This window comes from Talpa occidentalis, unplaced genomic scaffold (assembly GCF_014898055.3).
Source record: "Talpa occidentalis isolate TD23 unplaced genomic scaffold, MPIMG_talOcc4v2.1 talOcc4.2, whole genome shotgun sequence".
In the NCBI taxonomy this organism is placed as follows: domain Eukaryota; kingdom Metazoa; phylum Chordata; class Mammalia; order Eulipotyphla; family Talpidae; genus Talpa; species Talpa occidentalis.
This window is the reverse complement of record NW_023602073.1, coordinates 30,944,048-30,952,954: the sequence shown is the minus strand read 5'-3', so window position 1 is coordinate 30,952,954 and position 8,907 is coordinate 30,944,048. Positions and strand designations below refer to the sequence as shown.

Genomic DNA, 8,907 nt, shown 5'->3' with positions numbered 1-8,907 from the left:
CAGTGCCCCAAAATGCACCTGTGCGTGTGCAGCCACCCGTGCCCCTGAGCGTGTTCACAGCGGGCACTCGTGCACGCGCCGTGCCCTGGCCGTCTTCTGTCTGCAAGTTTTCTGAAAAACATACACACGGATAACATTATTTTGGAAAATAAGTTATTAAGTCAAGCACAAGTGCGTCGCGGGACAGTGCCCCCCCAAGCAGCAGCCTCTGGTCCTGCTGGCAAGAGGGGGGTGGGGGCACGTGGAGGGCTCCGCTCAGGCCTTTCCAGGCTGAGATGCTGCGTTTTCCTTGTGGAGTTGGGAGACGCCCTCGGTGCAGGTGCTCTGGTCTCTGGAAGTTGGCCTGGGTGGGGGTCTCACCGTGTGGGTGCGTGGATGTACTCTCGTGGGCACACCTGAAACTGCAGTGTGAAGCGGAAGGCCGCTGGCACCCGTCTCAGGATGGGCCCCTGGGTACCTGCTCCCTAGATTTTCAAGAAACACCCATTTGTTTGAGTCAGTCCAGTTCAGCATCTCCGGGGCTATCCTAAGCTACATTTTAAAAAAGTTTTCCAAAGAACTGCTTGGGTCCCAGGGGTGCCCCCGTGCCTGAGCCCCCTGGGCAGCAGGGAGTCTCAAAAGTTTGCTTTTGTTGATTATTAACTCGGTTGGCAAACCGTGGAAGAATACCTGGGAGGAGGATTCCCCGAAGGCCAGGCCCCAGGAGACCTGGGTTGTTGAAAGGTGGAGCGTGTTCCAGCCGCGTCACCCGCAGAAGATGGCCAGTCGCAGCTCGCAGAAGGGAGCCAGGGCCGGCGTGCGGGGCGGAGGGCAGCAGGGCCGAGCCGGCAGCAGGGAGGACCGTGGGCGCCCTGTGCCAGGGAGATGGACAGGTAGGCCCAGGGCTCAGAAGGCCACCAGGAGAGGTGTGTTTGGAGCCAGAGGCCATGCCTGTGGGCGAGGGGCTGCGAGCCTGAGGCTGCAGGCCCTGCGGATGCTCTGTCCAGGTGGGATCGCCCGCCCTGTGGTGCCTAGAGAGCAGCAGGGAGGCCCTAGCCCAGAGGCGCCTGGTGGCCCTGGATGGCGGGAGGTCTGTGGTACTGGGGCATGTTTATTTCCATAAAGGCTCCAGGGAAGCTGTGAAATGAGATGTGGGGCTGGCGCCTGGGAGGTTCTGCCTCGGGGTGGGTCTTGTTGGCTGAGCTCATTGTAAATCAGGTGATCCAGTCCCTGGAATAGCCAGGACTTGATGTCAGCCCCAAGCAGGTCTGCACCCCCACCCCCATTACCCCACCACCTGCTCGCACCCCCACCCCTGCCACCCCCCACCCCCGCCAACCCCCCACCCTGTCACCCCGGCACCCCGTCCTGCCCCAAAGGGCTAGGCCCAGCAGGTCCTTTTTCCCTTGTGTCTTTGACTGCGTTTGAGGGGGACTTTAGGTGACTCAGAAATGGGGCCAAATGCCCTGTGACCCAACCACGTTGCCCATGCTGACCCCGTCAACCAGGCCCTGGTGGTCTCGGCATTTAAATTCTGCCTTTGTCCGGTCACTGCTCATGTCACGGAAGTGGAAGCAATGTCAGGAAAGGACCATGTTCCAAAGTGAATTGCATCACTCGCTGCCCTGTGGGGTCACACTTCCCCTCAGCCTGGGCTCCTGGACTGGCCTGGGGTCAGCCTGCCCCGGGGCAGGGCCCAGGAACAGCAGTGAGCAGAGAAGGCCAGAGACTGTGGTCTGTGCTGTGCGCAGGAGCTGAGATGGGGTCAGAACAGAGACCCAGAGGTCTGGTGCCTCTGAGGAGGAGGGGGAGCGGCTGGGAGGGAGCAGGGCAGGCCGGCCCTAGGCACAGAGAGCAGACACCACGCAGCAGGGCCAGCTCCTGGGCGCAGCCAGCAGGTGGAGCCAGGGGCCTTTTTCACTGCAGAGCTCCAGGGACCATGGCTCCGGAGCCCTGAACTGGCCACTCTCTGCAGCCTCACGCCCAAGCCCCTCGCCAAATCGTCTGCTTTGCGCTCTGGTTTCCACCCTAGCAGAGGCCTCTGCTGTGGCAGCTGCTCTGTCCACTTTCCCAGGAGGAAGGACGGGTGTGCCTGGGGCGCAGGGAGACTAGAGCAGTCGGGTGGGAGGGGCGGTGCTCCTTGGGGGGATGCGGCATTTCCGAGGGGGGGGGTTGTCGGTTAATTTGGGCAAGAGACCAAATAAAGCCACAGCCGGCTCAGGTGCAACCTCTGGGGAGAGGGGGGGAGGGGGTGATGCACCACCCATCGGGCTCCCGGGGAGACAGAGGGGGGCGGTGAAGGAGGGCCTCCGGGTACTTCAGCTTCATCACTTTCCTACACAAAAAGTCTTGGAAGGTTTTGGAGAAGCGCCTGAAATAGTCACTAGGGGAGAGGGAGGGAGGTGGAAGGGCCTGCGGCTGGAGTCCTGGGCCTGGGCATTACAGAGGTGACATCACGCTCAGTCCTTGATGAGGGAAGCCCCTGATGGCGGGCAGATGCTGGCTTCATCCAGAACTAGGCTAGACCTTGAAAAAAGGAGGGGTGACTTGTTGACTGGACACAAAGTCCGATCACTAAGCTAGTGTCCACCTGGGTGAGAAGGTACCAGTGGAGATGCAGGCTGGCTCAGCCCTGGCCACACAGACACACACAGACACATTCAGATGCTCAAGTGCCCGGAGGAGGTGTCCATAAACACTGAGGGCAGAACACAGTCTCCCGGGGCTGGGAGACGGGCCAGGTGTGACCTGTTTCCAGATGAGGGTCACCTGTGGGAGGAAAGGGCCTACCAGGAAAACATAGCTATTAATTTTTAAAGGTTTATTTATTTATGCATACAAGAACTGGGGTACAGGCCAAAGGTTGGGGTGGGTGGGTGAGAGGATTTACCAGAGACCAGAGACAGAGTGGGGAGCAGAACAGGCAGATCTACTGAAACACGCTGCTGAGGGGAGCAGCGGGGAGACAGAAGAGGTCTGCCTCGTCCTGTGGGTCACTCCCTGGCCGGGGATTGAACTCATGCCTTAGTGGCTGGCGACAGCTTCACAGTGCTGAGACTTAACCCTCGCGCCACCACCAGGCTATTAATTGTATTTCCTGTGTTTGGCTCAGTGAGCCCCTTCTTACCTGTGGTGTTGAACCTGAAACTTCTAGATCTCAGAGAGCCTGGTGAGTGGAGCTTGCTGAGGCCCTCCCCCAACTCTTGCTCCCCTTTCACCTAACGGTTGAAACCACAGTGGTCTAAAAGCCAGGTGGAGCCGCACACGTTCTTCCAGAAAGCTGTCGTGGAGACGGGAGTGCTCGAAGACAGTCTCTCATGTTCCAGATAGCACCGAGGATTTTCATGCCTTGTCCGCAGTGCTTTCCAAGGTCTCTTCCCCTCCGCAGGCGATGGAGCCCCCAAATGTGTCTGCTGTCACTGAGTTTCAGCTGCTGGGGTTCCAGAACCTTCTCGAGTGGCAGTCCCTGCTGTTTGCCATCTTTCTGTTCATCTACGTGCTGACGGTGGTGGGGAACGTCGTCATCATCGCCGTGGCGAGCCATGACCGGCGGCTGCACACGCCCATGTACACGTTCCTCAAGCACCTGTCCTTCCTGGAGGTCTGGGACACCTCCACCGTCGTGCCGCCGCTGCTCGCCGGCCTGCTGTCCGGGGCCGTGCCATCTCCTTCCCCGCCTGCATGGCCCAGCTCTACTTCTTTGTGTTTTTCGGGGCCACGGAGTGCTTCCTCCTGGCCACGATGGCCTGTGACCGCTACCTGGCCGTCTGCAGCCCCCTGCACTACCCCCTCCTGATGCGCCCCAGACCTGCGCCAAGCTGGTGGCCGTCTCCTGGGTGACCGGGGTGGGCACGGGGTCCTGCCCTGCCTGATGATCTCCAGGCTGGACTTCTGTGGCCCCAACCGGATCAACCACTTCTTCTGCGACCTGCCCCTCCATGCGGCTCTCCTGCTCCCGCGTCTACCTCACCGAGATGGTCATCTTCGCCCTGTCCATCGCCGGCTGCGCGTGTGCCTCCTCCCCACCCTCGTGTCCCACGTCTTCATCGTGGCCGCCATCGTAAGGATCCCCTCCGCCTCCGGCCACGCGAAGACCTTCTCCACGGCGGCTCCCACCTGGCCGTGGTCACCATCTACTCCGGGACCACGATCTCCATGTACGTGCGCCCCAATGCCCACCTGTCCCCTGAAATCAAGATCATTTCCGTCTTCTACACCGTGGTCACCCCACTGCCGAACCCCGTCATCTACCGTTTGAGGAACAAAGACTTCCAAGAGGCCGTGAGGAAAGTGATGACGAGGAGGGGCCGCATCTGCGGCCTCAGAGCGCAGGGCAGCTTCTCGCTCAGGTGCGGCCAGTCGGCGGGGCCAGGCGCGGCCCAGTGCGGTCGGGCCCTCGGCGGGCGCTGCCCCGGCTGCCGCAGGTGGGGGCTGCTCCCCGCCCCCCCGCCCGCCGGCCACACGCTGCGGCCCCTGCCGGCCCTGCTGTCCTCGCTCTGCCCTCCGGGGTCCCGCCCTGTGGCCGCGGGCTCCGCACGTCCTGTCCCCGCGCACGGCCGCCCGAGCTCGTGGGCCCGTGGACAGAAGCCGCCCGGGGGCCCGCGCGGGGTGTCCCGGCGTCGCCCCGGCCCGGCGTCGCGCGGCGCAGGGCGCGCAGGCGGCGCAGGGGCGCTTCCAAACGCCAGACTGGTCTGCAGAGACTCAGATCCCGGGTGTGTGTTGAATGGAATCTTAGGAAAAGCAGTCACGGCGGAAGGAGGAGAGGCGGGGCGGGTGAAGGGGCAGAGGCGAGAGACGGACGGGTGGGGGGAGGAGGGAACCGAGGGGAAGGGAGGGGGAGGGCGGGAGGGGCAGGGGGGGGGGGGGACAGGCCGCCGTGGCCCGCGTGGCCGCCCCGTGCAGCTGCCGTCCCCGCCGACTCTGGACCCGCCGTCGACGCGCCGCTGCTGACCGGCTGCCCCTGCCCCTCCCCGGGTGCCTGTCCCCGCCGGCGTGGGGGCCGGGGCGGCCTGAGGCGTCTCTGCCTCGGTGGCGTCTGTCTCCGGCCTGCAGCGGAGGCCGGCAGTGCCCGCGGCGCGCCCCTGCCCGGCTCCGGCCGCCCGCCGCCCTCCAGCTCGGCCCCGGCCCCAGCGCGGGCCGCGGAGCTGCTCCCGCCTCTCCGGGCCCGCCCCCCCCACGCCCCCCGCCCCTCCGACGAAGTCAGGCCCGGGCGAGGCCTTCGGGCCGGGTGAGCGTGGACCAGGGCAGCGCAGGCGGGCGGCGGGACGGGCCGGCGCGGACCCGCCGCCCAGAGGCCCGGGAGGCCGAGGCCGGGGCCCGCCAAGGGGCAGCGCGAGGGCGCACGGGGCGGCGGACGCCCAGGACCGGCCAGGGCCCCCCGGCCGCCGCTTCCCGCCCGCCGCTCACCGCGGGCGCCGGCCAGCCACGGGGGCCGCCGCGGGCCGCTCGGCGAGAGACACCGGCGCCCGCAGCTGCGTGAGTGGTGGGGCGACACCTGCAGCAAGCGACGCCCTGAGACCCCGGGCCCCGGGGCGCCTTCGGGGGCCCCCAGAGAAGAGGCGGGGCCTGCAGCCCGCGCCCCCGCCCGTGTCTGAGCGCCGCCAGCCCTGCTTATAGCCGCTCTCAGGCTGCCCCACCCACACAGCTGATTGGACCGTTTTTCAATCCTGAGGCTGATTGGACCGTTCAGGACCAGTCAGCTGGTAGCTCACACCTGATTGGGCCAGCCCACAAGCCGGGAAGCACAGGTTGCATAAAAAGGCGCTGAGGCGCCGGTCGGCTCTGGCCCCGCTGCCCGGATGCCAGGGCCGGGCGTGGGGCGGGGCTTGGCCAGGCTCTTGCGGGGAGTAGCGGGAGGGGTGACCCGCCTCGCCCGGCGGATGCCCAGCGGTGGTCAGCGGCCTGCCAGGCCAGCGCTGTGGGCCTGTCCCTGACCCCCTGCCCTGGCGCCCGCTGTACGGGGAGCAGGCGGGGCTCCCTGCGGACCGAAGAGAGACCTGCGGGCTGAGGCGGGGCTTCCCCGGGTCGGGGTGGCGCTGGGGCTCGGAAATCCTCGGGGTTCCCGGGAACAGGACGCGCCCCTGAGCTAACCTGGGGCCGGGCCAGGGCCTCTCGGGCTTGACTGAGCGCGGGGCCGGGGCGGGCGGCTGCGTGGACCTGCTGGGCGGGGGGTGGGGGCGGGCGTGGGGGCTCCGGGGGCGCCATCCCGCGGCAGCCGGGACGCACGGGGCCCTGCGGGGCCGGGAGACGCGTGGGTCGCGAGGAACGCTGCGAAGGCGAAGGCGCCCGCGCGGGCTGCGGGTCGGGCGAGGGGCGCGGCGGGGGCGCCCGGGGTGCCCGAGTCCTCGGCGGAGGGGCGTCCCTGCGCCCGGCGCCCCCGCCGAGCCCGCACCGAGGCCTGAGGACGCGCGGGCGCGGTGCCGGGTTCCGGGCCCCGAGCGGCCCTGCCTGGCGAGTTGCCTGCGTCCGCCCTGGCGCCGCCGTCCGCGTCCCGGGCGCCCGGGGCGCAGCCCTCCGCCCCCGCTCTTTGGGGCACGGAGTTCTGTGACACCAGCCCCGTCGCCCGAGCCCGTCCCCCGCGAGGTCCGGCTCCGCGCGGCCGGGGCGGGGGGCGCAGCCCAGGTGGCCAGGGGCGCTGCTTCCCCCGGGCGCGCCGACCCCGGAGCCGCCGGGAACGCCCCTCCGCCGGCGGGGGCCGCGGGGCGAGCCGGGCCTGACCCCCGGGCGGGCGGACGCGCCCTGGGCGCTGCCCTGTCCTCTGCAGCCGGCCCGGCCGAGCCGCGGGCCCGGGATGTCCTCGGAGGCTCGGACGCGCGCCCGCCCGCCCCTCGGGCTTCTCTGCGGCCCTGGAGGAGGGTCCTCGCCGGCCGGGCCGGACAGGCGGCAGACGGACCGAGGGGCCCGAGGAGCTGAACCTGCGGGGCGGGGGCCCTCGGGAAGCACCCGCGGTTTTTGAAAAAAGACATTTATTTATTTATTCATGCGCACAAGAGCCGGGGTGCAGCCAGCGGCAGGGGTGGGGGTGGCGGTGGGGAGACTCCCCAGGACAGCGAGGGGCGGAGCGGGCGGATGGGCTGAGGCGCCGCTGCGGGGCGGCGTGGCCAGAGCATCGGCTGCCCCTGGGGTCTGCGCCTGGCTGACCCACTCGGCGCCCGCCTGAGCCTCGGCCCGCGCGCCCTCGGCGCTCCCCGCCTCGGAGCTGGACTTGGGGACTCTGGGGCGCGTCCCTTAACGCCCGCCTTGGCGCTGCTTCTCCTGATTTTCCCTGCAGCCCCCCACCCCTTGCGCGGAGGGGACCCCGCCGCGCCCACCCCGCCTGCGTCCAGTCCTCCGGGCGCGTGACCCGCGCGGGGGGGGGGTGCGCGGGGAGCGCCAGAGCCCCTTGGAGCGGGGGCCTGGGCCTGGGAACTGAAGCGGCGGGCGGAGGACACGCGTCTCAGGGGCGTCCCGTTCATCCCTCACGTTGGGTCCTCACCGGACACACCCCCTTCTGCTAGCTGGTTTCCCTCACCGCCCCCCTCCCCACCAGCTCCTGGCGGGACCGTCCCCACAGGGGACAGACAGAGGCTGCCAGGGAGCCGAGGGGCCCTTCTGGTGTCTGCAGCGCGCGCCAGCGCCTCCTCCGCGGCTCCTCACCCGGGCGCCCTGGCGGGGTGAGCAACGAGTGCGCACCCCCGCCCGCCCCATCACCCCCTCCCCAGCGCGCCCTGCTCTGGGGCTCCCCTGCGGGGCGCGGCCATAGTTTCGCAGTTGAGCGTGGCCCCACGATGGGTCTCAGTCCCCCAGCCCCCCCCCTCCGTCACGGGTGCCCCCAGGCGCCCCGAGGAGCCCAGGAAGACCCCGGGCGCGCCGCGGGCGCTGAGGAGGCGCCCAGTTCGCCTAACGAGCCCTGGGCCTCACAGGGGCGGTTTGGAAAGGGGGGGCTCCGCGCTCCGCTGTCCCCAGCGCGCCTCCCCTGCGCTCCCTCCGCGCGGCCGGGGTAGCTGTGCCCCAGGATGGGAGGAGACCCCGGGGACCCCAGGGGCGCCCACAGACACCAGGAGGGCTCCGGGCGCGCCTGAAAGACCGACCTGCGCCGTCCCCGGCTCGAGCTGCTGTCCCGGGTCCCATGGGGACTCCAGCAGGGCGCGGAGTCCCCAGCCCGGACCCGGGCCCGGTGGGCGGCAGCGCCCCCCCAGCCCCCGGTCCCCACCCGCGCAGGGGACGGGCAAGGCCGCCTTACCGGGCGAGGGGAGCGGGGCGGGGAGCCTTGCGGTCAGCGCCGAGCTCCCCGGCCGCGGTCACCCCGTCCCCCCAAGACCGTAGTCACCTCCCCGCCCCGGGGAATCCCTCGCGTCCACCGCGCCCCTCACTGACAGGGACAGGGGTCGCTGCCCCAACCCAGGGCGGGCCCTGACCAGGGGAGGCGGCGTCTACGCGGACCCGTCTCCCGCGGGGTACCCGGCCTGGCGGGGGCGGCGGCCTGAGGCTCCTCCCCTGCCTCGAGTGTGGCCCAGGCTCCTGCGCCACACGGACCCAGACGGCGGGGGTGTCGGCACCCTGCTGCGCATCCTCCCTCCTCTGGGCTCCTGCCTGGCCGTCGGCTCCCGGAGAGGGCGGGATGGGGGCCCAGGGGCCCTGGAGGGGCCGAGAGCGCGGGCAGGCCCAGCGTCCAGGGATGGCCGGTCCACGCCGGCCGGGGCGCCACACCTGCTGGACGCACGGCTGGGCGGCTCTGGGGCCTGAGCCCCTGGGCGGGCGAGCAAGGTCCGGGAAGTGGGGCGCGCGCAGAGCGGCGCGGGGTGCGGGCCTTTCCTAAACCGCGGTGCAGCAGGATCAGCCCGGGTCGCTGCCCGCCGCGGAGCTGCCCCTGCCGCGGGCCAGGAAGGGCCGGGAGCCCTGGAAGCGGCTCGGCTCCGGCTCGGGGGGCGGCCCTCGAGGGGCGGGGCC

The 8,907-nt window shown here is 69.6% G+C and overlaps 2 pseudogenes; one reads left to right on the top strand and one right to left on the bottom strand.

Moving 5' to 3' along the window:
* LOC119251153 (olfactory receptor 11L1-like) overlaps positions 1-1,538 on the bottom strand; it is a 7,165-nt pseudogene extending 5,627 nt beyond the window's left edge.
* A 1,759-nt stretch (positions 1,539-3,297) lies between these two features.
* On the top strand, positions 3,298-8,703 carry LOC119251152 (olfactory receptor 11L1-like; annotated as a pseudogene).
* Positions 8,704-8,907: the final 204 nt, after the last annotated feature.